This window comes from Tauraco erythrolophus, chromosome 1 (assembly GCF_009769465.1).
Source record: "Tauraco erythrolophus isolate bTauEry1 chromosome 1, bTauEry1.pri, whole genome shotgun sequence".
Taxonomy (NCBI): Eukaryota; Metazoa; Chordata; class Aves; order Musophagiformes; family Musophagidae; genus Tauraco; species Tauraco erythrolophus.
The window spans coordinates 43373902-43399563 of NC_141465.1; positions in this window are offsets into that span (position 1 = coordinate 43373902).

Sequence of the window (25662 nt, forward strand, 5' to 3'; positions counted from 1 at the left end):
AATTTCATTTGTGTGGTTTGGTTCACTGACTATATTTTTCTAGGCAGACTGAGGGGCTCAAGTATGTACATTAGTAAACTGGGGAGAATTACTTCTGAAGATTTGAGACTCTTGTCTATGAACTCCGAGATGGCTTCTGGAAAAAAAGAATGAGAATAAGCTGCCTTTCGCAGCCAGAAAAAAAAAAAGGTTAAAAGTGCAGTGTCCCAAAAATCGGTTTTAGGAACAGTATTAAATAACTTTTCAGGGAAGGAGAGGAAAGATCAAACACAGTATTAAAAGGCTCTGAATTAAATACTCTAGAAAAATTAAATTGTTAATAAAGACTCTTACAGCCCCTTTACGATCAGTGTTTCTTGGAACTTCGAAGAGACCAGAATGCCTGTGCAATGTAGAATGTCAATGAAAAAAATATTTGTTTAATCACCATGGATTAAAATATATCAATTTTGCCTGATTCAACTCAGCTGTAACAGTTTTCGAGCACACATCTGCAGCAGTCAGATACCAGCCTAGCTGGGTCTGTGGTTCATAGTTCAGCCATTCATTGGTTCCCCTGTACTGGAAAAATCCAGCAATTTGTTTTATAAATTGAAATTCTGCAGAAATTACAGTTCCCACAATAGAAATAATAACACAAAACTAGATGTAAGAGGCCTTCACCAATTTCAGTGGCCAGACTGCTATTCATTTCAGTATGACTGGGAAAAAACCCCACACAAATGGGCTAACTACAGAGGAATTTTTTACTACAGATTTCATTTATTTTTACATTTAATCAACAAGCATAATTTAACCTAGTGGTAGAGAAATAGAACGAACAAGGAGGTACTTGCTGCAGGGAGAGGAAGCGACCCCGGGAGGAGAGAAGTCTGCAGGAGAGAAGAAGGAGGGAATCCCAACTGGAAGAACATACCAGCGCCAGTGCCTGCAAAGGGAATAGAAGCTGGGATCCCTTGCAGCTACCAGACTTCTCCTGACAAGAAATAGATTAACTTCCCACTCTGCAGGACACAGCAACCTTGACATGCTGCTAGTCCGTGGGATGATATGAAAGACAATAAAAGAAAGGAATGCATTCACTCTAATTGTCAGGGAAAAAAATTAACGAAGAAGCAGCAAGGAGCTTTTTGTGAACTAAAGCATGCCAGGAGACAGGCTCACCTTAAGAGTTGTCCAGGCAGTGCTATTCCCAAAAAATCCAATCAATCTGAAGTATTGACATTTATATCTGGGATTATGATGACCTCACGACAATGACAATTTGCTGGCAGTATTAGCAATGGCAGAACCAATACTCAGAAACTCCCAAAACATTTAAAACAACATGGATGTCATTTGTCTACTCCCAGTTAGCAGTACAAGGCATTAACAAGCTCAATGATCAGTTTAAAAAAGTTTTATAAAGCCTATATACGTCTATTTGCCTTTTGACTAATGCAACTTCCTTGCAGGTTCATTTTCCCCTCGCATTTTCTCCACCTAAAAGTAGCGGTTTAGGAGTCTCATTTCTATTACAGATGCTGTTGGTGCATAAAAAGAGAGTGCCTGTGGAGAAAGCTCTGGATTAGACGTGCTCCCTGTGGAGCGCTCAAAACCCATTTCTGATCAAACATGCTATTTGAGTGATTTTTCCTTTGTAAAGAATCTTATGCAAAACTCTGCTGCAGTTTGGTCACGGTATATGGTCTGCAGTAGCCAGCACTTGGCATACTAAGAGAAGCTGTAGCAGTGCTGGGTAAAGGATCAAGTACGGGGTCCACTCAGGAAACAGCACAGTCACAAATAGAGCTATGCAGGATTTTTCAAGTCAATAAATTACTATTTTGAAATATATCTATAGATAAACTAAATAATTTATTAATGTATGCTGAATTTCGTAAGTAGTTTAGCCTTCCACATCTTCCCTTCTCTCCAACTAGTGTGCCAAACTGCAAATTTTTTAAACCTATTTTTAGCTGGTTCTTCTCTACCATAAACCTGGATCTGTTTGCATATTTCAGATTGATTCTGCTGTGTAATCTCGCTTGTTACATTTTAACATATTAAGGAGCTGGGTAGATAAGGAAAATCCTGCACAGGCCCACTTTGAAAAAAGGCTGAAGTAAATATTCAGTTTGTGTAAAGTATCTGAGGCCTCATGCATAAAGAAAACGGCACGCACGTCCCAAAAGAGGGAAACATTTCAGGGGGAATTAGTGCCTCATCACCTTAGTCATCAGAGACTCAACCATAAGAAATGAATCCTTTGGAAACCAAATTTTATTAGTTCAGTCCTCATAGCACTAGAATCTGAACAAAACTTCCTGACTTTTACGTGTCAAACAATGTTTTGAGATTAAAACATCTCACCATCTCCCATATGCACCACAGGTAAATACCCTGAATATTAAAGAAAACATTTACTCTCAAATGCAGTCTTCCTTACTTTAGGAAGAACACTGACAAGTGTTTCTTTAGGGTCATCCAAATCTATTTTTTTCCTATTCTTTATTTCTTTAAAGTATTTTATTTTCAAAGTTTCAACCAGAAATTGGAGTCCTATCTCCTTTGCCATGGTTAGTGCAGAACAGCATGAGTGATAAAACTTGTCCTTTATTTTGTGTAGTGTCTATCAAGAAATATCCATTTCCTCCTATGACACCAGAACTGCTCCTTCTTTCCAAATCCCGTGATCCAGAAAGTGTGGGGAGCACAGCATTACTTCACGTGCAGTCTTCAAGCTTGGGCAGGACTGGGGCTGATTATAGCTGTTCTGCCAGATCCACCTCCTGTTGTCTGGCAGAGAAGGTGATGCACTTCGAAACTGCTGTGTGACCAGACAAATAGAAAAGGGCTGAAGGAAGACAGAAAACTCTGCCTTTAACTCTGATATGAAAAGTGAAAGGAAAGAACAAATAGTATTTATGATGTGCTATTTCAAATCACTTCGAAGGCTGGAAACAGAGAAGATATTGGGCCTTCTGATTCCTGTGTCTTTTGTAGATGACACATTGTGGCCCTCTATGAGTAGACATAAGGGTGCTTTGAAAATGCTCTGTGTAGTCTGGGAACTATGTGGCTACAGTAGGTCCACCAGTGTCCTCAAACTAACAAGTCTGCCTGCTGGAAGGGTCACTGCCACACTGATGGCTGCATGAAGGTGACAGTTGACATGGCTTTTGGCTTATGACAAAAAATGGGTACGGTAACACCATACCTGTCTGCAAAAACTGTGTCCTTTATCACATTCATGGAGACATCATATATCAATCTTAAAAATAATGAGGGTTTCTATCCTTATCAGTGACGGGAATGTTGCTCTAGGGTCTCACCGCTCTGGAAGAATGGGAGAAAAGCAAGCAGCTAATAGGTAAAGCAGGAAAAAAATGGGAAGTAATCATGAAAACAAAGGAGAGGGGGAAAATTCATCCTCATCTGAGAGGAAGAACTTGGAGAAACTGGGAAAGATACTAAAGCATGACACACTGCTGAATAGTGGGCAGAGGTAGATACGGGTGCTTCTCCTGTACAAAGAGAAACTTTGAGAGGTGACCTTAATCTCGCAAAGTTGTCTAGAGGGAACAAGGCAATAAAGGAACAAAAAACAGTGTGCTGTAATGTGGCCTAAACTAGGTATCCTTTTTTTTTTTTTTTAAAGATATTTCTGAATCTTTATTTCCTAATTGTGGAATGTCATGGTTCTCTGGCAAATGAAACATGGGTTTGCCAAAACCAGTGATGATTTTGATCGATAGACTGAAAGCTTTTCAGTTGTAGATTAAAGAAGGGAAGGAAGTTTCTTAAAGGAATTTTTCTTCCAAATCTTTTATTTAATCAACATAAATGTAATGTTTTGTGACAGTTTGAATAAAAAAGCCATATACTGTATGAATCAAACTTTCTCTTTCAAACACTGAGTGTTTTTCTTATGAAAAGTATCTGTATCTGTGAAGCCTGAATATTTTTCCATACTTTGACTACAGAAAATGCAGAAAGCCCTACAGATCCAGTATATCAATATGTCACACTCATGAAATGACCGTATGTCTACTTTAGTATTTTAGTTTGAACCAGGATTACATTTTTGTCTCCAATTACTGTGTCTTGCTTCAGAGAATTCTCTTGGAGGACACGAACTAGATTCCTTGATGAAAGTGAACTGGTAGATACTGTCCTGGTGTGTATGTAAGGCACTTCACCTGCTAACGAGCAATTAATTCATGAAGCCAGAGTAAAGCTAGTCTGGCATAACACCCTCTTAAATGCTCATGGTATGTATGTCAGGTACTTGGCATCAGCTGCTTCAATCAGCAGATCTGCTCCCACTGGTTTGCATTACTTGCTAATGCAGACAGCTTAAAAGTGCCAGCACCCAGAGCTCGAGGAAACATCTAACCCATGGGGATAAAGTGCGTTTCCCAGTTCCTGGTTCTGGATGCTCACCCTGGTCCTATTTGGTCTGTGTATAATGGTGAGACCTCAGTGTGCAACATCACAGGGAGATCTGGACCCATGGCCAGAGGCTGAAGTATGTTGTACCTCAACAAGTTCTTGAGGTGGAAAACTCAGGAGTGAAGGTGGTTGGGTATACTATGGTAGTAGATATCATCTGTCCAGAGGCGTAGCCATAGCTGATGAGAAATAACTGCTCCTATGCTGGGTTGGAGACACAGAGGATGAGTTATTCGGGGCTAGAAAGTTTGTCTTTGTGAAAATATTTCTCCTGAGAGTCCCATGAGTCATTTGGCATGGTTTCTGTCTGACAAATGTAAAGCTCTGTGGCTGCTGCTTTTCAGAAGTCAGAGCTGCCTTAAACAAACAGAACATCTGCTCTGAATGTACATTAACCATTCATATGAATTCTTTTTTAAATGCAAATTAAACAGATAATGTATAAGAAGCCATAAGTTACTGTTAATGTGTACAAGAATGTTGTACTTTCTTCAAGGCAATCACAAAATTAAGGAAAAACACAACAGGGAATACAGGGAAGGCCTCAATTCAGTAAAATAATCTTCCATTTTTTCACTCAAAAAACAGCCTGCCTTTTCAGGTGTAAGGCCTCATTCCAAGGGCTTTATTTTTAATGAAAAGAAACCACCTCAAGGTTAGCCTTGAAAAAACACATAGTAGTATATAATCGTACTAGACAGACAGCTTTGTTAAATGATTTTTCCCTTCACAGATTTCTCAGGCTTCTTGGACTGTATGTGTGAACAATATAGCACATACAGAAAACAATTTCATTCTGGACACAGAAACAGAGATAGGAATATAGAAATTTCTACTCTCTCATAAACATACGTGTATACTCGTATGCACTGCCAAATAATCTTAAGCATCTGTCTTTTGCCATTCATGTGTGCATACAGCTACAGAAGTATGTGCATCTATATCATTTTGCCTATCAATATTTCTTTCTATGAATGATAAATAATTAGTGGTGTAGCTATAAAGCTTATGTATTTCTAGGCAATGACACCTTCAAGGTCCCTCTGCTGCCTACTGCTTGACCTTGGTATAAAGCACACAGAATGGAAACCTTGAAACCAAGATCCGCAGGATTCATTCTGACAGAAAACAGATGCAGCACAATAGAGAAAAATACACATTTAATTTTAATCTTTTTTTAAACAGCCTGAATATTACCAGTTCTTAAAAAAATCCTAAGGTACAGACTGTCCTTCACGCAAGCAGCATACATTTTAATACTTCACTTACATTTGGATTAGATAATGTTGTAACTACACTAACTATAGCAATGTCTACATTATTCCTCCCTTTAGACACAGCAGCAGGAGAACAATACCTGAGGAAGTAACATAACAAAGGGCTATGGCCTTAAGATGTGCCTTCTTAAAGAAATATTTCCAGCTTCATTAAAGTAAAATAAGAAAAAAGCGTTTTATTTCATAATACTTGGACAGAGAAGTTACAAGGCTGCAATATAGACAGATGATACACAGTGACATGACCTTAAAGATACTGCTTTTGTCTTACCTTGCTTTACAGTTTTGTGGTCTGTCTCAAGCCAGCTAATCTTAGGCAGCAATTAATAAGCTTGTTACTTGTTTTCTGAATGGGAATGAAAACAATATCTTTATAAGGTGGGGAACAGAATTTGATATCATATCATGTAACACTGGTACGGGTCCATATGAAATAGACAAAACCGTGCCTGACTCTCCAGCTTCGCTTGTCCATGGGAAATGATCATTAAATAGAAATCTGTCTCAAGTCTTCCCACTAGGATGTCTGCTTGCCTCTATGCTGTTCAGCGCTTTCGTTGGGAACAAGATATAAACTTTTGTTGATATTGGTTGTCAATGTCACAAAGATGAAAGTGGTGCTTAAATGATAGAAAGAGGCAGATCGCTCGTACAAGCTGCCTGGATTGCTTAAGATGCTCGTGACCAAAGAAGGAATGTCTTAACAGTGCTAGAGCATAGGAACAAAGAGTGTTTAAGAAGTTACTCTGGAAAACAGCCACACTTAAAAGAATTAACTTAGAATAATGGTAAAAAGGACTAGCATTATATTTGGATGAAAAAAAAGGAACATACTAAAAGAACAGAAGAATATACTTATAATGGCATCTGTAGGAACAATACTGGAAGACAGTGTACATATCCAAAGTCTATTCTTCATAAGAGTATGTGGAGATGATTTACAAAGACAGGAAGGTCCTAAAGTCCTTTCTAATGATTTGGTTTATTTAAAGAATTGTAATGTAAGCATCTGATTTTTGGAGGCACATGAAAATTAATGTAAACACATTCCACAAATGATTGAAGACTAAGTATAACAATAATTACTGATGCTACTTTGACAAAGTAAACAATGGCTAATAAATTTAAAAAGCGATGGAATGGACCACTATGACAATTGAATCTTTCTTTCTGTCATGCCACAAGACATTTCTGCAACAGAAAGGACTATTCTTTCCTTTTACATGGGTAAGTATTGTAGAATCTGGTAATCCATGACTCAACCTTTCCCAATTTGTGGACATATAACCATTTCTCAGCACACGTGCACCGTGCACAACCTTTTAGAAATTTCACACATGCAGATGGTTAAAGAATTTCTGAACTTGTCCCCTTTTGTGAATTACATAAAAGCACACAGGCTTCCAGAGGCTTCTTCATCACACGTTAAATATCACACCATTCTCTTTTCTGTAATAGACATTCTTATGGATCTTAAATCACTGATGTAGTCTCTTTCCAAACCTTTCCTCAATTTTTCTCTTTATCCAAATCGATGCTAGTCTGATGACAGTCTTACAGTCTTAGCTCTATAATTCAGCCCAATACTTTCAAATGCAAGGATTGCCTGATGTTTCATGCTTCCTTCTAGTGTTTTCAGGCATCATTGTGTCACGGCTAATCTCCCAGCTCAACACAAAACAAACTTCGCTTTTTGCCTTTTAACAGGAAAACAGAAACTTTAAATCTCCATTTCCTTAGGGATCACTGTCTTCAGGTATAGCCAGAGAGTCTTTGTCATGCCTATTTTATAAGCTGTTTTCCATCTTTGTTTCCATTCCTGCATACACACCTACATGGCATACGTTCACACCCATACCTGGATATTTCTGAAGCTCAAAAAATTTGATTGTAAAGCTAAGCAAAATTTAGGAAAGAAAGTGCTTAATTTATTCTAGGAATATGGTTATGTATAGTTGAATAGGACATTTGTCTGCTACGTTACTATACACAACCTTTTTTATCTTTCCATTTTCTTCTTTATAAATTGAACTTTTCTGTGGGAAAAAGTGCATATAATAGTGAGAGCTTTAAGACAAAATGTCTGATAATGACAAGAACAATGAGAAAAGAAGCAAGACAGATGAGAGAATAAAGACACTGGAAGAAACGCAGAAAAAATCCTGGAAATCTACACACAAGCCTGGGAGCATATTATTGAATCTGAACCATAAACTGAATTTAATGCAGTTTTATCCATTGCACCTAAGTACAATGGTGAACGCAAGTAGAGGTAGGAAATATCTCTGTGAATTTTTATACTTACTGTTTCTCTCTTCTGTTTCTTTTTATTATTCACCACTTTAAGCTAAATTAACTTTTAGTTAAGAGCATTTTGTCTATAAAACTATAAATGCCCTATAGCATGGTTTTGAAGCCAAAATAAGCTCCTAACCTGAGAGATGAGTAAGAGGAGCCTGAGGTCTTTTCATCAAAGCAGCCTAAGAAATGGTGCATTGCGGACTTTGGCTAAGATAACGCAGTTAAAAGAAAAGTCAATTGATCACAGGAAGAGAAGAATAAAAGATCTGTTGCTCACCAGCCTAGGCTGCGGCTCCAAGGATGTGTTGCATCTTCTGCAGCCAGGAGGAAATGGCTCGCCTTTTGTAGGCAGGGCCCATAATTCCCCCTTTTTGTTTTACAGTTTTTTGGTTTTTAGGAAGGCTTTACGGTGAGCAGAGACCCAATTCATTCATTCCAACTCCAGCACGCTTCCCTCTTTTGGGGTAGCGGCTTTACCTTCTTTATCGAAGGACTCTCGCTCCGGCTCTGGCTCCAGCTCTGGCTCCAGCTCCAGCTCTTTTGGCTCTGGCTCTGGCTCAGGCTCTGGCTCCAGCAAGGGAGTCGGGGTCGAGGTCTTCGGGGTCTCTTGTGAGCACCAGATATTGCTCACCAGCCTAGGCTGTGGCTCCAAGGATGTGTTGCATCTTCCGCAGCCAGGAGGAAATGGCCCACCTTTTGTAGGCAGGGCCCATAAAGATCAACATATTTTATAAATTAGATTTCTAAATTATTGTGTGGGATTTACAGTTCACGGTTTTGAGAAAAAGTTAGAGCAAGAGCTTTTGCTATGCAAGAACAAATCTATCTCGGGAAATTCATTGCTGTTTAAAAGATCCTCTGAACAGTTTTCCACTGTTAGGTTTCTGGAACAAAGCCTGGGGACCAATCTCCTCACTAGTGATTATTATCATGCTGGTCAGGATATGTCATTACTTCTGCCTGTAATGAAGCACCATAAATTAGCTAGCACATGATGTATTCCATCCTTTAAAACAATGAAATCAGGCAGAGATGATTTCCCCCCCCACCATGAACAGGCCTTCACAGGCTTATGCACTTGGCAAAACCTTTGTTTAATATTTTAGTTTTAGAGTGCTTCTTTAAGCTGCTTAATCAGAAGTAGAAATTTCCCCTCGAAGCTGCTTATGTTGTTTTTGAAGAACTATTCATGAATGGAGCAGGTGTCAACTTCTTATCTTATGAAGTGGTGTATCTCAGGGAGTCTGTTTCAGCTTTGAATTAACCCACAGCTCTTGTAGGCAAACACAAAGCACTGACAACTCTATAAATAAAGACAACTCTATAAATAAAGAGAGACCAACTATTCATGCACTCCAAAATGTATACTGATCACCGAGAAAGAAGAAATGGACTTCAGAATACTGAAATTCATAGGACACGCTATCTTAGATTCCTGTATCAGTTTAAAGCTTAGAAGAATATTCTCAAAAGGTTTGATTCATAAAGAAAAAATGAATACTTCTGATATTCTAAGTAACAATTGACAATTTCATTTTACTGACATCTTCTAGATCATAATTCTGTAACAGGTTGGGGTTTGTTTGTTTGTTTGTTTGCTTGTTTGTTTAAATAAGGGTCTGTAATAAATCCTACATTACAGTGAAATAAAATAAGACTTTAGCTTTGGCTTTGTTCTAGATCTTAAACCAGAAATTGGATTTTGTATCATATTTATCATTTATCTTGAAATTAATCTGTCCAAACTACTGTTTAAACATTAATTAATATTAACTTTGCTTCAAAAACAAAACAATTTTTGTAATACCTGAAAATATGGAGCAAAGCATGAGGTTCCTGCTTATCAGCTGAGTTAAAGCTGTTCAATGACTTAGATGCCAAGCACTTAGAGATTTTCAAGAAATTAGTGACTTGAATATACACTTCCTAGTCAATAGGTAAACATGGATTTTGCCCTACCTTTACTGATAGTGCAACTGTGTTGAAACTGTAACGGCAGCTGAGTTAGAAGAAACTGCATGGAGGCTGGCTGAAAGCAGGCTTGTTGCAGAGAACAGAGTCCGCTTCCCTCCTTCTCTCTGCCTGGATTATAGTGACATCTCTGTTGGTCCTTGCCAGGCAGCTCCTGGGACTCCAGCATGTGAGTCGTACTGTGGAGCCCTTACACTGCTTGAGAGCTTTATTGGTTGCGTCTCCAGTAAGCTTTATTACAGTGTAAGACATGCCTCTGGACATCTCTAGCCACGAAACACTACAAAAGCAGTTTCTAAAGCTGTTGTGTGTAATAATGGCCTGAGAGAGGGGCAGCATTACAGAGCTTCAGAGACCTCAGGCAGCTGTATCCCTTGTCGGTGCTTACCTCCAACCAGGTAATAAAGTGACCTGAGATCTCAGAATCCGTAGCTAACCTCAGCATTACATTTGTTCTATATTTATACAATAATGATAAGTCACTTCGGGCAGTCCATTTTCAGCAGATGACTGCCTTGTTCCCCAGACTGAAATCTCTATTCCCTCAGCCTTGTGACTCATAATGCACCTTTAGTCATATTTTAACCTTCAGCACTGTACTCTCTGTCACATCTTATTGCTTAATACATGCTGTTGAGCACAACAACATCGCACCACCAGAAAAACCTCGGTGACTCTGTGAAAAGCAAGTTCACTTGCCGAGTTTTTAAGAGTTCCCCTTTCATATGAATGTTGCATACATGTCTTTGGCATACTTGCTAGATGATAGTAACAATGATGTCTGTATGCACAAGGGTAAAACAGGGTATTTTTTGCCATATTATAAAACCATGTGGGTTTACTGGGTTTCATCTGGTTAGATTTAATAATTCTTTTTTCAAATTTAATTAAGCTATAAAACACAATAGATTTGGGTATGTTTCAGGAATGAGTTTAGTCTCTTCACATTCGGAGACACCCTCCCTACCTTCTACATATTTTATATGGAATCTAGTGAAGTAACAGTAGCTGTGGAGAGGAAAAGGAGCCCTGAAATGCAGTTGGTATTTCAGATGCATCAACAGTTTGTTCTATGACTTTACAAACCGTATGACTTTACAAACCCATATTCTATGGCAAACTAAACATCCTATGTTATTTCAAAAAGGAGAAGCTAATGAGGAATATGATATGGGGTTGCTAATCCTCACCAGTCAAACATCACAAGATCTCCCTTTGCTTTCCCTGTTCCCTGGTGTATGAGAAGCTGTGATTTTCATTACCTGCTGTCTCTCTGGTCAGAATGCAGAGACCACCTATTCACAGCTTTTTCTTAGAGATCTTATTTTCCCACATATCTTGCTGCTAAATTCGCTTGTGATCATCCCAGAGCTGCAGGGAGCTTCCAGCTCTCACAGGCTCCTTCATACCAGTTGCTGCTGCTGCCCACTGTCTCTGGCAAGCCCTGCCTATTGCTGCTCATTCCCCTTCCTGCATAGCTCTGCTATGGTTGCCTCCAAATTCCTCTGACCCCATATTTGACTCTCATGTAGTCACTAAGAGGGTTTTTCACACCAACCAACTTCAGACATCTGACGTGGTATGCTCTCCTTAGCCTCCTCTGAGAGCGACTGCTGCCTCACCTACAGAGTTTAAGGAGCTGTGTCTCCAGTGCAGCTGGATACTGTAGGTGCCTAAAACTAGTTAGAAGGAACATTTGTCTTTGTTTCTGAGATCTTAGACAATATTATTTTGACTTCCCTAAGATATGAACGTTGCTCTTATTGCTATTATGGCTTCAATTGTATTGATCGTAATAACTGTATAATTGTAATGATTGCAATAATCCAATAGTATATGGCAATAACAACAGTGTTAGTTATCTTATCCATGTAAGTGAAAGACTTGATATTCCAAATATGGTAACATTTACTTTTCTACCACAGGACAATGGATTACTTTCAATATAGGCCAAAATTTTTCCTAAAGGCCCCTCTAGTTAAACCCTTGAATTCATTTTTGGGAAGCCAAGCACAGATTCTTGCTACTCTTAACTTTTGACAATGGGTTCACTTATGTGCTTACAAGGAGAAAATTTTTCTATATATTGGTTTTCGTTTTTAATTATGGCATAAATTTCTCAGATTCATGACAGAAGATTTAAAACTTAATTTTCTGTTTAGAAAGTGTAAGTCAGTCATGCATTTTCCTCAAATGAACATCGAATGTATCACAGTTTTTACCGAAATGTGACAGGATGCAACTCTGCAGTAAAATTTATCGTTAAATTAATACCAAACAGCACTGGATAGGGGAAAACCAGCAACAAAATCTAGGTGGATCATTCCAAGGACACTGATTTTGTTTCTAGATAAGAATTTCTTATACTTCATACAGGTAATCTTTATGCATAGTATTTCACTAAAGCAAAGATAGAGATTATAAACTGTCTTTCAACCTGCTTTAAACTCCTTTCGCTACACGAGGAAACTGTATATCATATTCAAAAAAACAGCAGAAGATACTACTGGCCAAAGACCCATTCAGATCTTCAGATTATTAATAAAGGAGAGACAAAGATTCAGTAACAAGTTAAAAGTTAATAGAGTCTGCCTTGCTCCCTTTTAAATACTTAGTTTTAGGCATTCATAATGGAGAATAAAAATATATGTTGTATTTGTTTTATCTGTTATATGCTGGAGAGGCTGTGGCAAGACTGGTACTTTCGGAGGAATATTCAGTGACGAACACAGCCCTAGCAGGTGGCCAGCGCAGTCCAACTTTCAGTCTTTTTGAAGATAACAGCGGGGCCAATTTCTCTACACTTCCCCATATTCTTTCAGAGAAGACAATGCTTTGTTCAGTGTTCGCCTCAAGTGTAATTCCACTCAGATTTCAGAGCCTGCTAATAAGGGTTTAGGGAAATTAATTGGAAAATCTCCTTGAAAGTTTATGGCAGCGAAGACCTCACTGAGGTGACAAACTTTACTCATATACCAGCGAGAGACAATGAAAGGCTGAGTGGGATACTAGCAAGCACAGACTTATCTCTGCAACTGCAGCCAAGGAAAAGCATTATTAAATTCTCCAGCCTTTGCTTCACTAGTAGGTAGTACTTGCTATGGTCTTAATTTCTCACCACGATAACCAAGAATGGGAGCTGGGCCAAATCTCTGTAGAAGTGGGCTCCAGTGTGGGAGGCACGAGTCACAGTGCTGCTCCGTGGGTCACCAGGCAGACGCTGCTCCCTCACCTGCATCGTGTTTCAGTGGCGCCTCCTGCAAATCCAAATGAGAGGATCTTGAGCAAAATGGTGACAGAGACAAAGAATTGATTTCCTGCTAAGTCAGACAAGTTGTATCTTGGCTTGAACCACAGTCCCCAGCCGTTAAAGTGAAAACTAAGTGGCTAGCAGACACTGCTCCTTCCCTTTTAGCACAGGCTACAGCACCATTACGTATGCCTAAACTGAGTTACTGAAACCTTCTTAGTAGCCCTTCAATTAATCAGAAGATTTGCAAATAGCTTTCTTAGCTTTAATCTGCTTGCTTTTATCCTTTTCCTGCTGCTTTGATGGATTACCCAGACCGGATAAGCAAGTGACAAGACAAATACTTTCAGAGGTGGCAAAGTAGCAAGTTAGCAGTGCAGAAAATGCATGTCCTCTAGTGCTGCAGTCTAAATTTTAATTTAGGAACTTTTACTTCTGTGAAAGAGTAAAAGGATGTCACCTTTCATCCAGCCTACTGCATGTGTTTAAATTGGCGGTTTAGTTTGGATTCGGAGTAAACTTTTGAAGCAGCTCTCTCAACCCTTCTCGCTTGTGGTGTTTTGGTGTGCACCATGGGATGCTCTCAGAGTGTGTGGACTGGATTTCCTTCAGCTGGAACCAAACCCGAAGGAGTGATCCAGAATACCTACTGTGCTCCAGCCACTAATGGGCATTAATGGACTTGGCTACAGTTAGCAGAAGAAAGCATGGTCTGCACTCAGAGGGTGAACGCCAAGTCTCCAGCTGTAATGGTTTCACTCTACGGATCGATTCCTATTGCCCTATTCGACTTGCTATGTGGCTGTAAGTGTGTGAATCATTCAAAGCTCAGACAGACTAAGTAGTTCTTATTTGTGCTGCAATAGATCTGTCATGCTGCTTAGGTGTGTGTATATCTAGCGTGAATATATAGAGTCTTCTCAGGCTGGAGCTGCTTCTATGAAAGACTGACTTTTGTGAGACAAAAAAAAAAATCTAAAAGCAACGATGAAAGCCAGGATTCCCATATGGGGAAAGCAAATCTACTTTGCTTTTCACATTTGGAAGCCAGTAGAACTATTATCAGTGAGACAGAAGGACCTATGCTATTTTCTAGCTGTGTCCAAAGACTGCATATAGGCACCAGCAAAAAGATCACATTGTTGTGTGAAATCTGCAGCAGAAGATGGGATCAATTTCTAGCAAACAGAAAGACAGAGTGAGGATCTAAAGCTCAGAATCATATCAAGTGCAGAGGAACTAAGGATGCTATCGAAAGCGGAAGTTCGACCGTTTATGAGCACAAGACATCTAGAGAGCAAACCAGAACATTGTGAGACTGAGGCAGGAGCTGCAGGGCCTCAAGGAGCATTCAGGGAGGCACTGACAGATATTGACAGACAAAGAGATGATCAGGCTTACTGCAATTGTTTTAATCAAAAGTACCCTTAACATGGCTCAGGCTAGGAGAAGGAGTAGTGACAAAAGCTGACACTCGTTTCTCTGATTAGTAATGACAAGAGTAGCATCTATCTGCTTATCAATTTTGGGAGACTCCTGTGTGAAATTGGAGCTAATTCTGGGCTGGCTGGTTTGTTTTGGGCAAAATGATGGAAAGAAATGCAGAGGAAAAACTGCAAAAAATCAGCTTCCTCTGAATATGGTTAATGGGGCAAATGGCTACCGTATGCAAAAATTTTATTTACATGCTTCCTGAGAAGGTGATAACAAGATCAGGCTGCATGCCTTGAGCCATCAAAGAAGAGACTGTGCAAAGAATGTCCAGCTCCTCTTTAGATCCACACGGTGTGTGAGTGCTCAGCACCTTTCTGAGTCCAGAGGGGATGACACAACCTGCAGTAGATGTCTGGTGATTAAATACAAATATGTAAAGTAACTCTAAATTGCTTTCCGAAGCCTACTTTTACAGCCTTAATTATTCTATCCAAGGCTGAAAATAACTTTCGTTCTTTCATCTGAAATTCATTAAAATGCTAATTAACAAATCAAACATAGATCATTAAACAAGCATATAGTAAACATTATTTTATTCAAAGTGTCACCTTGGAAAAAAACAGCGATCTCATCAAATATCCTCAAATCACACAGGACCTGCAAGTACTGGAGAATACAATAAGAGAGTACTCGTGAAAATCACACAAGTATACTGTTTCACCCCATGCCTTCCCTAAGTGGAAAAAAGAGGGTAGAAATGAAGAGTTCTGTTTTCTCTGCTAGTATTAAACAAAGACTGATGAAAAAAATTGTTGAACTGGATAATAAATAATACTCTGTAATCTTAAAAAGATCTACTACAATGTCATAGAGCATTGTAGCTCTATTAAAGAAATATTTGGGAAAAAAGCTTATTTTCTTTTAATTCTATGGAATTTTTCTAAAAGGTGAAACTATTTTGATATTATTTAATATACTTCAGTGAAAAATTATTCTTTCTCAACAGAAGTTTCAGGGGATTAAAAGCTATCCAAACATTAATCTTTCGTATCATGCATCATTAGCAGAACTAAAAACTCTAATATATTCTACAAGGCTTTGGAGCACAGCTGTAGAATACCCAGAGCACACCTTCTGGCAGTAGAACCTAAGTCAGCAGTTGCATGGTTTGAGACAGATCTCGACCTTATTATTTAAAAAGTTGGTTACTAGAACAGAAATTTCATCCTTTCTGTTCCAGACACCAGCAAACCAGGTAAGCAGACAACACTCACTTTAAACTCGTACTTACATTTTTTGCTGAATCAGGACTGTAGCTGGGATTCTTGATCTTCAGCAGAGGATTGTTGCTCAGAGACACATGGAGATATTGTCCCAGTCAGAAGAGATTTCAGAGGAAATGACTTCAGAAGCATGGTGGTGAGAGAATCAACGGAGGATGCCATCTCCAACTCACCTAAATGTGGTTTGGTAATGGGAAAGAGGAAAGCTGTGCCATGGTTGCAAATCCAGGTTACTATGGACTGAGAAAAGGCAAGGAAAAGCAAGCAACAATGTACACAACACGCAGAAATTTGCTTTACTGAGCTTAAAAGTTTAATAAATTCCTACAAATGATAAAAAGTCAGGCCTATTTTTTGCACTGTTTAGCAGAAGAGAACATTATCCTTCCCAAAGGAAGCGTTACTTCTAAAATTACCTCAGGTGGAAGATAATAAAATTCACAAATAAAAAATATATTTTAATAAATGATAGAGTTGCTGGAATCAGCAAAGACAGGAAAATAACCACTACAAATGTTAAAAGATAATTTGACAAAGTATTGTAATATACTGCACACTGTTTTAAAGATATAATGTCTGGTTTTGGCAGGTCGTAGGGTTTTATTCATAGAGAAACCCTTCCTGTAAGTGATGTCCTTTCTGTAGGTAATGTGCATTTCTGCCGTCGGTAAGTAGTGCCGTGCACCTAAAGCTTTACACACGGGGCATGGCACTGTCAGAGCAGTGATGTAGCTATGAAGATAGCTTGAAACAAGAGTGCGATGCTATTTATTTCAAATATAAAGTGGTAAACTGTTTATTTAGCTGTTTTATAAAATTGTTTACTCCAGCATAAGAGGCTGTGGGCAATGCAACCTTCAGGAAAGGTGTTCCAAGATGCCTACAGTGAAACACTGGGAGAGCAGTATGACTCCCTACAATCCTATTAAACTACAGCGTATCACTTACACAGCAAGTCATGCTTTCACATTTCTGTGGAAAACCACAGCTAATAGGTATTAGTGGTAATTCCTATTTATGCTGTGCTACCCTTACTATCTCACCCACTGCAGCACAATTGGATGCCTCTCAAGGCTACAGCCATACTGTTACACGGAAGAAAAGTAATGTAAATTAAAAGGGAAAACCTTTTGATGTCGTGAATAGCAACAAACTACCTGCAGCTATAAGATGAGGTGGGTGCCAATGAAGTAGTATTGAATTCATAGAAGCTGTATTTATTAAAAAAAAAAGCTGTTAAAGACTTTTGTGACCTTTGGAAAAAAAAAAAATAATCACAAAACTCCCCCCAAGAGCCTTTTTCTTGGAAGCCCTGAGTGCTGTAATTTGAAATATGGCTTCAGTAATGTACTCAGCATAGAAAATTCTGAGTATTCCACTGGAGGAAAATACAAAGGCTCAAAGGTTCCTGTTAAACAATGAGATTTTTAAAGATATGAAGAGCATTCAGACCTTGTTTATGAGGCTGAGGAAGAAATATGTGAAGGAAAATGCTTAATATGTAACTGTTTTTCTATAGGTCAAAATAATCTCCTGAGCCTGAAATAGTTGCTTGCACATCCATGTAGCCTGCTTATAATGGAGGAGCAGGAAAGAAGAGGGAACTAGCTGATTCTCTCCTTTCTTTCTCCAGAACTGGCTCGCTACACAATCTTATAATAAACTCAGCTGCAAGGAACCTCTGGACACCTGGTCCAAACTGCTGCTTAAAGCAGACTAATTTTGATGTTAGTTCGGGTTGCTCAAGCCTTGTCCATTCCAGTTGTGAGTACCTGTTCCACCACGTCCCTGGGCACCTGCCTACCAGCAGCACCAGAGAAGGAGGCAACCACCCCGCCTCAACCACAGCCCCAGGCTGTCTCTCAGGAAATGTATCCTCAAAGGATCAGGGAAGTTTAAGTCCAATTCTGCATCCTTTACAGCTCCGTATAGGATATTTCCCCTGCCTCTGATGGCTATGTGAAGCAGAGAGACTGGATCTCCTCATCCTCCTCCCATCTGATACAGCAGAGGACCCTGTCCTGCTGCTCACACACAGATATTTTCTTGCCAGCACAGGTAGTGCAGTTTGAAGCGGCAAAAAGTGTCATCTCCAACGCAGTCATGCCAGCAGGGCTTCCTAGTGAGTTATGCTTATATTCCCAAAACTGCAGTTTAAAAATATAGCTTCTTTTACTCAAAATTCATGGCTTTACTGTGCTGGCTGTTCTAACAGAAATAATCCACAGACCTATCACTATAACTGCAACTGTTTTCTGCCAGGGAAAGCAGCTCCTAAGATAGCTTCCCTAAGATAAACAAGATAATTTATTCTAGGAAAAGAGTGCCTACACCAAAAATTACATTGATGTGACTGTACAGATGGAGCAGTAAATTTCCTCAAGATTGATTCTTTGCTGTACTTTCAAGACTGGTTGCCTGAAGTTAGATCCCTAAATCTATTTTCTGGCACATAGACAAGTGACCTGATTTTCAGAAGTGCTCAGTGCTCAGCAGATTCCCCAGAAAACAGTTACTTTTTAGTTGCTACTGCCGCTTTCAGAAATACTGCGTCAGACAAATCTGAGTAGCAGTTTCCTCCAATTATTTACATATGCTAATTTTTTTCTACTCGTCTTGCCTAGAAGTAGAACAAATGCTACAAATTTCATTAATTTTCATTCCCTTAATTAAAAAAAAAACAAACAAACCACGCTTATACAGCATCTCACATTATGACTCTAGCATCTGGGAAATGGTACAATCAAAATGACATTCCTATCTCATGTGGTATATAATTCCTCCAGGGAAAGAAAACTGAGACCACAGATAACACATTCCCTCTGTCTAGCCATTATAGACATTATTTAGTACTGCATACAACTTTTTGTTTGAATATTTATAAGTGTCTTCAATGAACTTTAACCCAGAACGCTTTAAAATGAAAGATACAATCATCATGGTTAGGTAATGGAGAGAAAATTAACAGTCACGGAGGAAGAAAAACACGATTTATGATTTGTTGGTTGGTTGTTACTTAACCAGCACACACACACACACACACACACACACACACACACATTCTCAAGGGGGAAGTGAGGTCCAAGAGCACTGGCGATGTAGGAAGTGCTGCTGCCTCTGACTTCTTTCCCGCTACGGGGCACCAGTTGGATCAGGGAAACTGCAGTGGGAAGGGAGGTATTTGGGAAATTCAGACTGTTTTCCCAGAGAAACAGTGGGTGATGCCACGGCTGCTTTGACATGGTTGGGGTCACCGATTTGCTCTTCAGTTGCCAACGTGACAGTGTAAATAAATATTGCTCTTCACTTAGGATTTCTGACAATGTCGCAGCCTAGTCCTAATAAAATAGGAAAGAGTGCTTTGTAGATTGGTACTGCATGGAGATTTTTGGAACGGTACTCTCATATCTTTATATACAGTTTTACTTGCTGCTGTTTGAACACAGTGAAGAAGTCTGTCTGCCTGTTCCAGTTAGCATTTGCTGTGGGATTTTTTTAAGTCATGTCTGACCTTGTTCATGTTGTTTTGTTTAGTGTCCTTGAGCTTAGCTTTAATCTCAAATAAAAGCACAAGAAATGCTACTTTTTCAAAGACAGAGCTGAAAAGCCATTGACAACAAATATTGTAATATTTTTATTCCACTTCACTAAACTCTTCTACTTGTGAGGAGCTCTGATTCAATCAAGCTAACAAGGTTATCAGATTATATGTCTATTGTCTTGTTATGACTTCCTTGGCCGGGTTCCTGCAGTAAACAATGCTGATGTGATGCTTTGTTCGAGTAGCAGAGCTGGAGGGAGCCGGCGGGCGGGAACAGCGTGGGGACCAGGTCGCGGGGCTGCCAAGGCCTCGGCAGCAGCAGTGCGCCGGGGAGCGCTACCTGCGGTCAATCTCCATCAGTCGCTCGCTACGTGTTCTCCACGCAGTCACTGCCAGCCTGCGACAGCCGAGGGGCCAGGTCTGGGAACCTGCAAAACATCCTCGCAGGATAACAGAGACATGGGCAAGCAGGGCATTGCAGACTTATTAATCTAAGCTGACATATGCCAAAAGCCTTTAAAGGGAGATAATTAAAACCATTTAAAGGCATTAAACCTATGCATTGACTTAAAAATATATTTCCACTTGCCTTCTTATATGACAGAGTGCCCAAGTTACACGCATAACTGTTTAAATTACCAGTAAAAAGGAAATATCATTACACCCTACCTTTTCTGCTCTTCTGTGTAAATGCCATGTGCATTCAGATCTCCTCTAAGCACTATCATAAATTTGTGGTCTCTCTGTTGGCTTAATTAATTTATGCAACTATTGCTATCTAAATAACAGAGGATGCCAGGGCAGCAGCTGCGCATTTGGAGAACTTGCATTAGCATCGTGCCAGTTGGCTAGTAATTCTGGTCACTTTTCGAACTGCCACAATACATTGAGAAGCAAAAGAAATATTAACTCTTTCTGTAGTATCAGCTGGTCATATGGAAGCCTTCGTGGGACTATGGCAGGATTTACAACAAAATGCAGTATTTATTTTTTTCTGGAATTGTGTATGTGGAAGTACATGAGACGTCATGGAAACCCTTGATCCTCTTTCTTCTTGTCCTTCCTGTCCCCAACAACTTTCAAGCAGCTAATATTACCGTTCGTGTTCTCGTCGATAATCAGTGATTAGCTGAAGACTCCAGTCTGTCCCTTTGCAGATACCAAATAGAGATAAGAGACCTTGAACATTTTTGAGGCTTTATTCAACACTGATAAATGCTAAAATTTGGAATGTTTCTCTGAACTTTTTACGACTGAATCATAAGGAAACTCACTGTCTTTGACTCTACACTGACAACTAAGTTGTGGCCAATGTCCTGCTTCTGGACAGAATTGTTCAAAAATTGAATTCAAACGTGATCACAGCTTTAACACACCCTAATCATACCTGCCTGTGGGAAAAATGTATGCTGGCTCGACCAACAGCCCTGTCACTCAAACTGCATGTGAAGTGATTACCTTCAGCAGGTGTGAGGACAGTGCCTGGCCCCGGTGCCTTGCCCCATAGAAGTGCCTGCCGCTGGCCGTGTCCCCAGCACTGACCCCTCCACTCATCTTCCCCATTTCTCCTCCTCCGGTGGCTGCCACTTGCCCCCATCGGTGTCTACCCACTTCTTACACGTGCTGATTTCCCATAAGTTACCAGCATGTTTATTCACTGATCTCATTTTCTAAGTGATCTTTATATCTTTTGTAAACGCTTTTTCCAGGGGAAACTGCCTCAGTTTGAGCTTGTAAGTCTTTATATCTGCTGTGTATGTTGTTCCTCATCCTTTTAGTTAAATCATGGCTCAGATTGCACTCAGCTCTCACATAGCCACAGCTCTTGGCTTCATTTAAAAAAAAAAAAAGCAAACCCCCCCCCAAAAAAAACCTGCTGTTTTATTTTGGTTGGACGCTTTCAAGGGAGTGTAACACGGGAGAGGCAGGGAGCGTAACACCCGACAGGCAGGGAGCACGGAGCAGAGCTGCTGTGTGCTGCCCACAGGCCTCTGCGTGTCCCAGTGTCATTGTCAGAGCATCCGAACTCAAAAATGTCAGATATTTACAAAAAATAATCACCTGAGCATCTTCAAACCCAGAGGCAGACCGGTGTACTCCTCGCCATCCAATATGCTTTCTGCTCCTCTGTAACATTAGAGGCTGAAGGCAGAGAGAAGACAAAGGAAAGGATGGGTGATTTCTGCTGTCCTTCCGCCCACAGGGACCCCTCCTGGGGCCATACCCAGCCGCCTTCCCCACCTCTCCCCACCAGGATCTGTCTACTGCCCATCCCCTTCTCTCCCCACGCCTGGGACAGAGTAAGCAACGCTGAAAAAAACGTTCCATGTCCAAACCCAGGCATGCCCCTCTTTAGGACAAGAGTTTCTCCAGTTAGTATTTAAAGAATGTCTCCTGTAAAATGCTAATGAGGGTACTTCCAGACTGCTTTTTTAGATAGCTAGGTTCTCACACTGTGTGTGCACCATGCATAAGAATAACTTCACAATTTAGAGAACAATCCTCTGGCTCCTGACACAGCCTTGCTGGGTCACGTTCATTTCAGAGCTTTGCAGTAAGGTATTTAACTCTCAGGCTGTTTGATGTCACTTGCTTCCTAACACTTCAAAATCTATTTTACTTTTGGGTCAAATACAAACAGAACACTGACTATTCGTTACAAGTAGGCATGTGTTACCAACATTCATAGTGAGTCAAATGTGACTCTTTCAAAGGGAAATGTCAGAGGATCCAGAAGGTTTTGTGTGTGTATTTTTCTTTTAAATGCTGGTTTTCATCTGACCTTCACCTTTGGAAATTCTCTTTGTGCCAGTAAAGTTTCAGTGAATAGAGTTGAAAACAACTCACATGGGGACTTGCCAAAATGTCTTATCCCTATAGGTGCAGATAACAGAGTCCAGTCTTTGTGATTCAGAAAATGATGATCTACACAAAGGGCATAAAAGGCTTCAGCAGAGTCTTTGAGTCCCCAGTCACTTTGAAGATTTTATTTTCAAAACACAGGAAAGTTATGATGTGAGAGAGGTATTACAATTACAGAGACCTGGGTGTGTAATTCATGACTGCCAAGTACAGAGGTGTCTTTGTCATTTGGGATCCACAGCCTGAAATCCCTCTTGAACAACTGTACCTCTAACCTTTCAAATCAAACACTATGGCATCCTCTACAACCACCCATGAGGCACAGCCCCCCTCAAAAAGAAAGGAAAAAAAGGAGAGAGAGAGAGAGGGAGAACGAGAGAAAAGACCAGAATTCTCTCTCTGTTTCAGACGGATAACACCTGGCAGGTAGCAGTCCTTCAGAAAAGGGTCTGGGGAGCACAGTGAGTTACAAATAAAATACGAGTCAGCAATGTCCTGTTGTTGTGAAAAAGGCAAACAACACATTAGGATGCATAAACAAGGTTACTGTTCTTCAGGCATGTCAAAGTCTCTTTGCTCAGCATAGTGGGGACTTGGCTGTGCCTGGCTGTGAATATTGTGCTAAAAGTATAGAGAGTGTGTGCAGAAGAGTAACAGGATGATCAAAGTCGTTCTTATATTGCTGGTAAGGAAAACCTCAGCAAATGGGTGCATTATTCTCCATTTTGGAAATGAGAAGAAGTCACAAGCTTAAATTGTCATAAAAAAGATGAAAACAGAAGATGGAGAAAGGCAGCAGTAAAGCAAATTGCCTTGGGAAGCTGAGGGACTTCTGTCCATGTAGGTTTTTAAGAACAGGACAGACAGACCTCTGGTAGGAGTAACACATACAGCTTTGGTTTCCTAAGGCAGAAGAGGACAGAGGAACTGCTGAGATCACGACTGAAGTCCTGCGGACAGTTTTGTGAAGTATAAGTGCAAGAAGGCCCCAGCACAAGGAGGACACTGGCAGGAGCCTGGCTCAGAGCTGCCATAGCAGACAAGGAGCTGAAGGCACACAGTGCATGAGGAGTGGCTGAGAGACGCGCATTTGTTCAGTCTGGAGAAGAGATGGCTCAGGGGAGATCTCACCGCTAACTACGACTACATGATCAGAAAAGATGGAGCCAGACTCTTAGAAGTGCACAGTGGGAGCATGAAATGGTGAACGGGGAAATTCTGATGTGATATCAGAACATTTTCATTATAAGGGCAGCCAGACAGCAGAACAACGGTCCAGACACGTTCCGAAATCTCCATCCTCAGAGAGGCTCAAAACATGACAGGACATGGCCCTGAGCTACCTGCTATGAACCAGATCTGCTCTGGGCAGCAGGTTGGGCCAGATGGCCTCCAGCGGTCCCTTCCAGCCCACAGGGTCCTGTTATTCTATGAAAAACACTGGACTGGAGTTTCCTTAAACAGTTTACTTAACACAGGATTTTGTTTCGTAGATTAGGATGCACAAAGGACAGCAATATCCATGTAATGCTTCTGTTTGAAACTCATATTTCAATGAAAACTAAATGGACAGGCAATTGGGGAGTACGATGATTTTCCAGTTTTGAGGCTGCTCTTGTGTGGTGTAAGTGAGTAGAGAATCTTCCAGCAAACCCTGGTGATGCATCGATCTTAATGACAATTCACCCTCATGTCTATTCCCTAGCTGTTTGCCTGAGAGGTACAAGGAGAGAGAAAAGATCTCTTCGACATTAGGTGTCAAACTAGATATTTGATTAGGCATGCTTGAATTTCTCAGCCTTTTCTATCCTGGGAGCATGTTGATGTGCATCCTGTTTTGCAGGAGGAGATATATGCCTGCTAAATGTGTATCTCCTCCCCAGCCTCTCTTCCATCCCTCACTTTTATTCTAGAACCAGGAATACACAGCATGAGTTCATAATTTATTTATTATAATTGCATATGTTTCACAACACAATCTGGATGGCTTGTCATAGTTAAACTACCAATCTTCAGGTTACAGCAACAATAAAGTGTATCTTTTGCTTGAAACAAGTTTTAATTTGAATCACAAATTCTTTCGTGTCTGATTTATCAGCAGTGTGCTGTACTGTAAGAGTATCCAGGAGTGAATCACTTTCCAATTCAAGCTCTACAATACTATTGGCTTGTTGAAATTATGTATATTATACCCTGTAGGCATTTCAAGTGTACTGCTAAAATTTCAGTAGACAATTTCACAGCATGCAATATTATTAAGATGAGCTGGTATTTTATTTGAAGTTCATGTCTATCAGCCATAAGGCTGTGCCTGGCACATGGCTCTGAATGCCAAAAGATTTTTTAAATAGTCTTTGTAAAAGTTTTTGAAGAACGGCTACCAAACTGACTTATTTGCAGCTGGACATAGATGACATGCCATGACCTGATCAGTGAAGGTAACTTCTTCCAGTGAAGGTAACTTCTTCATATATGCACTATAGAGCCCAGTAGAGTCTCAAATGGGATAAACAAACCTTTAGGAGCTGTCCCATGCAGGGCTTATAAACTGATTAGGAACAAACAAACAGACTCAGGTGAGATCTGAGCTCCTGTCACATCTTAATTCAAAGCTCAAACCAAAGGAAAAATAACCATCATGCATGACACTGGAGTTTGGAACATTTAAAAAATTCTCCAGCACAGTTTCCTAGAAAAATGAAGCTTCTGTGAGTTTGACATCTGTCTGTTAGTGTCCCTTAATAATTTTTAAAATGTTGGACAATTTCAACAACATTGATACTGATTTAATGGTTTCAGAGATGCTGCATTTCTGTCTCTGGCCCACATATTTTGTTATTCCAAGCTATTATTTCTGATCGGTCTCATGCAAGATGTGGTGCCTGGGCCAAGAAATTAAAAAGTAGAAATTCTGTAAGAAATGGCATTCCCACAACATTTCTTCACAGAATAAGATAGGAGAAAAATGACTCACCTGTATACAATTCTGTAAGACTCTCAGCATAAATTTTTAGATTTCAGACCTTCATACACACAAAAACATGTGCCCACACAGAGAGGTTTTAGTTATTTTCAGTGTTCAGTGATTAGTGTTCTTGTTTTCGGATCAGAGCTGCTATTGGGATTAGATACCAAGAAATATAATAATTAAACACTATAAGAAATTCTGCAAAAGTCTGGGCAAATAAGTCTTTATTGGCAGATCTCCTATTCCAATTTCTGACTTGCCTACTTAAATTGTAAGCTTTTCAAGAGTGTCTCAAAATTAATTTTTAGATAACCCTTAGCATCTTGAACTTGGTCCTCTGG